The 7,654-nt window shown below is 36.7% G+C and overlaps 1 non-coding gene across 1 annotated transcript; it reads right to left on the bottom strand.

Moving 5' to 3' along the window:
• Positions 1-5,986: 5,986 nt before the first annotated feature.
• LOC111821824 (U6 spliceosomal RNA) lies at positions 5,987-6,093 on the bottom strand. The gene has a single exon (XR_002825158.1). It is a non-coding gene; the product is annotated as a U6 spliceosomal RNA (small nuclear RNA).
• Between the last annotated feature and the right edge of the window lie 1,561 nt (positions 6,094-7,654).

Genomic DNA, 7,654 nt, shown 5'->3' with positions numbered 1-7,654 from the left:
ACTTAATCTCAGATGTGATTTCAAATCTATATTCTTAACTGTAAAATTCTTAATAGAATAATAGTGAGATTCCTTCTGTACCACTGGAAATTTCAAGCAGAAAATATTACAAGAATTGTCACAGATATTGTAGACTTAATTCTCTTATGTTCATAAGATTCTCTATAGTATGATTTACAGACTCCTGGCTTTTATGAGTAATATTTATGACTAATAAGAGGTAAGGATTAGAGCTTAGTTGAGGAAAGTCTGTTCTTGATACTTCTGTAATTTTTGCTTGGTTTTTTCTTCCTTGCAAACATGTTATTCTAAAATACTTTTTTTAAAAAAATTCATTTTGGTATAAGTATTCTCAGCCAAAGAGTCACCATTTCAATGATTTCCACATGTACAATCCCGTGACATTGGTTATATTATTCAAGTTGTGCTACCATTCTCACTATTCTTTTCCACTATCTTGAACTCGTTGCCCCATAAGCTTTCTATCCAACATTTTCAGTTGCTGTTGTCAATTTCATCTCACATAGATAATTCTTTAAAAGAACACAATGCTTGAAGCAGAAGTACTTTTTTTTCCAGTTGTTATCAGGAATAAAGTATGTGCACTGGACTAAAAACGTTTTATCTCTTGGTTTTGGACCTTCATAACGGTGTCATTAGAAATAAATATTAGATAGGCCCAAATGCTAGTATTCTTTGCTGTATGGAAAGATGAAAGCAAGGTCAAAACACAAAATGCATACATTAAATTGCTGTGTTATTGACAATCAATCCAGGGAAAATAAGCAAGCCAATCTTGTATAAAGAAACAACTTGTTTATTTTCATATTCAGTAATTCTTTTTAAGAAAAAAAACTCATACATTTATAACCAGACACTTTGAACAAATTTTATTCTTAGTTGCAGTAATAATTGATTAAGCCTATCATTTCAGATTGTGTTCCCTAGAAGCAAAGCCTGAAAAAAATGGATTTGGTGCACTTGGTTTATTGAGGAAGTACTCTCAGGAAAAAGGGATTGATGAAGGAAGCATAGAACAGAGGAAGAAGTAAAGATGTGTCTCTGCAAAACTGTAGCTACAGCCTGATCCCATAGGGAGCTCTGAAGCCTGATCTGCAGCACAGAGTTAGTCCATTGAGGCAACAAGGTCTGACCAGTTGTAACCCTTATAAGTCATCGGGCGGCAGGTTGTGTCTGAGGTTGGGGAGGGAGATATGTTACTTACCTGGCAACTGACTCCTCTTTGTCTTTCAGCCGAGAGTAACAGTCCTGAAAATGAGTCAGCTGTGAGCTGTTAGCGTTAATCCACTCGACCGCAACGGGTTTGGTTTTCTGGTTAGTCATTAGCAGAAGAGTTCGCCTGCCCAGGAAACGGGATCTGGTATAGGTACCAACAATGTCTCCTATACCCTAATGGCACATCCTGAAATATCTTTTTATTAAAAAAAGGATGTCTTTGGAAAACTATGTAATTATTTTATATCCTGTCTACCCCATGACAGCACTGTAAGTATGTCTGGTTTTCATAATAACTTATGGCTACATCTATATAATTAAATCAGCCTGGATAAAGAAGACAACATTAATTTGTTTTTAATTAGCTAACTAATAAATAATTAAAATAATTAAATCTACCAAATTGATTGACCTCATATTATTGGCAAATCTCCTCTAATAAATTATCACTTTATAAATGGCTAATGGGTAATATGTGGACATAATCTAAATATTAGTACTGTCTATTTAAATATCATCCTACTTTACTTCACAAGTTGAACTATAAGCTACTTGATATGGGGAATGTTAATCATTTTGTGGTTTGAAAAATATCAATTATTATATATTGGGCATGTAGTAGCAGCTTTTTAATCATGTAAAATTATGACCTGTCAAAAAAGTGGTCATTGCTTGATCCACCTTATTAAAAAAAAAAAAAAGTTCATTGTGCTTATTTTAAAAGAAATATCTGCAATATATTTGGCTGATAAACTGCCATAAGCCTATCCAGTGTAGAGAAGGATGAAAAGAAAGGAGAAAGGTTCTATCTGAGGTCACAAAAAATATTGCATTGTGAATTTCCCTAGCTTCATCAGTGAACCAGACGTGACCAAATGGAGCTCCCAGAGAAATCTTACAGATCTTGTAATACAAATTTGTTTATGTAAAATGTTTTTCAAATATGTAATATCAAAGCCAAACACACATTCTTCGTGCCTTTCTTTTTTGTCCTGATCTGATTCCCTTTCAAATGTTTCCCTCCCTACTATAAACACCTAAGCACGTTAGTAAACCCCAAACTTCGAAGTTCTCAAAAAATTCATTGCTTTTTTTTTCCATTCAGAGACCAGATAAGTAGGATAAGGGTATGTAGGAAGGAGAAACAAAGTCAAAACACACTCATCCTCAAAGTCTCAATTTGAGTTGAAAAGTACTACCTACTTCTAATTTAATTCTACACTTGAGTCAGTCTTTCTCAACCTTATACAAAGGAAATGTCAAACTTTTCTCCTTGATTCTCCAAGACAATGGTTGTATGCATGAATAAAAGAAATGCAAATGCACATAAATTACATAAAGAAGCTACATATAGAAACCACCATAAATCAATTAAGAAAATTACATGTTTCAATGCTATATTTAACCTTAAAATAATTAAGTAGGGCTTTGAATTCTCATCCAAATAACAATATCCACTAGTAGTCCTCAGTCTTACTAAGTCTCTATGACACCCCTAACCTCTCAGTAGTCCAAACCCATAAATATTGGGTGTAAACCTATTTTTCATATCTAATTTTCAATAATATGGAGTCAATCAGTATGTTTAGTACTGATTACATTTATCTATCCTCTTTTTTTCTAAGTCAAAGAACAACTCTGATCCCTAGATAAGTTACCTATTTTAGCCCTAGCTCAATATCCTTTTCTGTAAAATGGAGGAAACAATATCTGTGCTTCAGAGTTTTTATGAGGAAAGTCAGACACAATACCTAGAAAGAGATAAACACTGGATAAAATTCATTATTCCTGGGAAAACATAGGTTGGGTATTGTCCATCCAACTAAATAAAAGCAAGAATTAGAGTAATGCCATAGTTACAGTCTGCAAACTTCAGTTACTGATACTACTGTCCCAAATTCACTGCGGCCTTTTTGAATTTTATTTTGCACTTTTTTAAAGACTTTATATTTTATTATCTAACAGTTTCATATCTAACTCGAGATGAATTGACACAGTGACTGCAACAACAGGCTCAAACATAGCAACGACTGTGAGGACGGCACAGGCCGTGGCAGTATTTCGTTCTGTTGTACCTAGGATCACTATGAGTGGGAACCAACTCGATGGCACCTAACAACAACAACATGGCATTGCTGTGAGACAGGATTGACTCCACAGCAGTGGGTTAGGATTTTTTGGTTAGGTTAGTGATGAATTAAGGTAGTTCATATTTCATTATCTAGATTCCACCTGTCTTCTTTGTAGGCCAGAAAGGCAATTTACATGAGAATGTGACAGAGATTACCACTCTGCATCTTTCAGATTTCTAATCTGATGGCCATAGGGATTTTGCTTTCAATTTAGTTTTTCTATTGGAAGAAGAAGTGAAGAGGACTTGAAGCACTTACTGATGAAGATCAAAGACTACAGCATTCAGTATTGATTACACCTCAATATAAAGAAAACATAAATCCTCACAACTGGACCAATAAGCAACATCATGATAAATGGAGAAAAGATTAATGTTGTCAAGGACTTCATTTTACTAGGATCCACAATCAATGCCCATGGAAGCAGTGGTCAAGAAATCAAACGACATGTTGCATTGGGCAAATCTGCTGCACAAGACCTCTTTAAGTGTTAAAAGCAAAGATATCACCTTGAGGACTAAGGTGCACCTGATCCAAGCCATGATATTTTCAGTTGCCTCATATGCATGCCAAAGCTTGAGAATGAATAAGGAAGACCGAGGAAGAATTGATGCCTCTGAATTATGGTGCTTGCAAAGAATATTGAATATACTATGGACTGCCAGAAGAACAAACATGTCTGTCTTGGAAGAAATACAACCAGAATGCTCCTTGGAAGTGAGGATGGTGAGACTTCGTCTCTCGTACTTTGGACATGTTATCAGGAGGGACTAGTCCCTGGAGTAGGGCAACATGCTTGGTAAACTAGAGGGTCAGCAAAAAAGAGGAAGACCCTCTATGAGATGGATTGACACAGTAGCTGCAACAATGGGCTCAAACATAACAATGATTTTAAGGATGGCGCAAGACTGGGCAGTGTTTCGTTCTGTTGCATAGGGTTGCTATGAGTCAAAACAGACTCCACGGCACCTAACATAGAGAGAAGAAACTTCAGGGGTTCCACCTGCTATAACAAGCCTCACTCCATGAATCGTGGAAACTATGTGAGTATTCTGCCTATGGTAAATATTCTTATCCCAACTATAAACCCAGGAATATAGGATATGTTCAAGAAACCAATGCTGTCAATATACTGTGAGACAAACTCAGGCCCCAATTCTATTTCTCCCTGTATCTCCATAAGCTTCCAGTCAAACTGATGGGCCACATTGGCATCATGCGTACTCAGAGATTATGGTTAGCTAATGACAGTATCTATCAACACATAAAAGATCTTGCTTCAGTATTTCCCTTTCCCCAGTATTAATATTCTCTGTTAAATGGCTGCAAAACTCATCAAGGACACCTAGGAGGAAGAGGTATACTCGTGAGTTTATTGAGAGTCCTTTCCCTTGGGTACTCAGACTGTACTTCATTCAAGGTCTCAAGTCTGTGAACTGACTAATGTCTTGGAACTTGGGCAGGAGCAATGAATCTACGAGGGGAATTTACATCAAGTCTCTATTCATTAGACTTAGTGTCTTTTCAAGTTGGATCTCACAGACTGCAGACCTATTTTAGTGACAAAGACCCTTATTAGTTTGCCCCTGCCAAAGATCCATGTGTATTAAAGGATTATGATATTTTCTCTGGCCTAATGGCTATTACATCAGCATGTCTACCTTGCAGTGCTTTTAAGTGTTGCTACTTGTTTACTTAAGTACTTTGGATATTGAATCCCTCACCTAGAAAATAGATAAATAGTATTATCCTTATTTTTAAGTTAAAGATATATATATATATCAATCTAATAGTGAGCCTATGTGAACAATGAGGACAATGAGTGCATTTCAGACCATAAAAGAAATATACAAAAGACTGGTAGAGGTGCATGCTTCAAAAAGGAAGGGAATGCCAGGAGGACCCTGGAAATATCTTTTTTTCTTTTTTCTTCTTTTTTTATTGTACTTCAGGTGAAGGTTTACAGAACAAATAGTTTCTCATGAAACAGTAGTACACATATTCTTTTATGACATTGGTTAACAACCCCACAACATGTCAACCCTCTCCCTTCTCGACCTTTTTTTTTTTTTGGTGAAAATATACAGAGCCAAAGATACACCATTTCAAAAATTTCTACGTGCACGGTTCAGTGACACCAGCTACGCTCTTCCAATTGTGCTGCTATTCTCACTTTCAATGAAGGTTTACAGAACAAAATAGTTTCTCATTAAACAGTTAGGACACATGTTGCCCTATGACAATGGTTAACAACCTTACAACACATCAACACTATCCGCACTCAACCTTGGGTTACCTATCACCAGCTTTCCTGTCCATTTCTGCCTTCTGGCCCTTGTCCCTGGACTGCTGTGCCTCATTAGTCCCATTTGGTTTTATGGGGCTGTCCAGTTCCGGGCTGAACAGTGAACCTCGGAAGTGACTTCACCACTGAGCTAAAAGGGTGTCTAGGGGCCATACTCCCGGGGTTTCTCCAGTCTCCTTTAGGCCAGTAACTCTGGTCTTTTTTTTGTGAGTTAGAATTTTGTTCTACATCCTTCTCCAGCACTGTCCAGAACCCTCTGTTGTGATCCTGGTCAGAGCAGTCAGTGGTTGTAGCCGGGTACCATCTAGCTGAAAAAAATATGGAACATTTCACGAATTTGCGCGTCATCCTTGCGCAGGGGCCATGCTAATCATCTCTGTGTCGTTCCAAATTTAGTATATGTGCTGCCGAAGCCAGCACCCCTGGAAATACCTTGTACATAAAAAGTGTACAATTGAATGTCAAGTATACTCCAGTTATAGAGTCAAATGAGATAAAACATTAGTGACTAACAAAGCAAAACTGCAACACACTCAGGAGAAGCTTCTTCAGATTAATGCTGATGCTGCATGAAAGACACAAAAGCCTGTAGTTTAGTTTTAATAGTAATTAGTTCTGACACAGTGGTAAACAGGATGTTGATGTGTATAATCTGGAAGGGTAGCAGTGATATTGGAAATATTATGCATGTCTTGCAAGTCATAAACTTTTAGAAATGAGCCAAGTGATCTCTAGTAACAGCAATATTTCAAGTGCTTAGTTTAGTACCCCTGAGGAACATTTTGGAGATAATCTTCAAAGTAAATAATATTTTGCAATGCAGGAAATCTGCATTTGAGTTTCTTTTTGTAGGTGGCCAAACATATCTGTCATAGTTGGAGAAGTCTGTAGCAGTCTCCACAGTCTCTGGGTAGTGCAAATGGTTAAGCACATGGCTACTAACTGATAGGTGGCAGTTCAAAACCATCCAGGGGCACCTCAGAAGAAACGCCTAGTGATTTACTACCAAAAGGTCCCAGTCATTGAAAAGCCTACGGAGAACAGTTCTATCCTGAAACATATTAGGTCGCCCTGAGTCGGAATCACTTTGAAGACAACTATTTTGGTTTGGTTTTATACCAATATCCAGCTGTCGTTTAGTCTATTCTGACTCATGGCAACCCTATGTGTATCAGAATAGAACTGTGCTCCATGGGGTTTTCAATGGCTGATATTTTTGGAAGCAGATAGCCACTTCTTTCTTTCAAGGTGCCTCTGCGTAGACTTGAACCTCAACATTTCAGTTAGCAGCTGAGTGCATTAACCCTTTGCATAGTTCTACTCCAACACACGTGGGGTTGCCATGAATCATGAATCAGAATCAACTAAACATTAACTAGTTATACCAATCTTACATGCTAAAATATAAACCTTAAAAATGAATGAAGGATTCCACATCTATTTCCTCTTCGTTTCACTGTGGTTAAGAACTCAGTCCCTGAAGTAAGATGTACCTGGATTGAATCCTGATGCTATTATTTATTAGTAGAATTAATTTGAGAAAGCTGCTTTATCTGTCTAAGCTTCAGTTCCTTATCTGTAAAATGGAAAGGAAAATCATAAGCATCACAAATGGCTATAGTGAAGTTGGAAACACAGTATGTCAGACTCTTGGCACACAGGAAAATCAGTCAACATTAACTATGATCATTATCAACAATAATTTCTATTCTGCTTTTATTTTCTATTTTCACAATTTGCTACAAAGACACTTTAACAATTGGCATGACAGTGAATCTGACTACAGGGAAAAATAAAAATCTATAAACCAGGCATAAAAGCCACTGAAGAAAAAGGTAACAGGAAAATGTGGCAGTAGATGAAAATATGTAACTTGCAAAAATAATCATTGTATTTTACTGAAAATTAGTCAAATTTAAAATTATCTATAATTTTTCCACAAAAGGATAAAAACAGTCACTGATGTCAGGAAATTAGCTCT

This window comes from Trichechus manatus, unplaced genomic scaffold (genome assembly GCF_000243295.1).
Source record: "Trichechus manatus latirostris isolate Lorelei unplaced genomic scaffold, TriManLat1.0 scaffold00108, whole genome shotgun sequence".
Classification (NCBI taxonomy): Eukaryota; Metazoa; Chordata; class Mammalia; order Sirenia; family Trichechidae; genus Trichechus; species Trichechus manatus.
The sequence above is the reverse complement of the archived record's forward strand: the minus strand, read 5'-3'. Positions and strand labels throughout refer to the sequence as shown.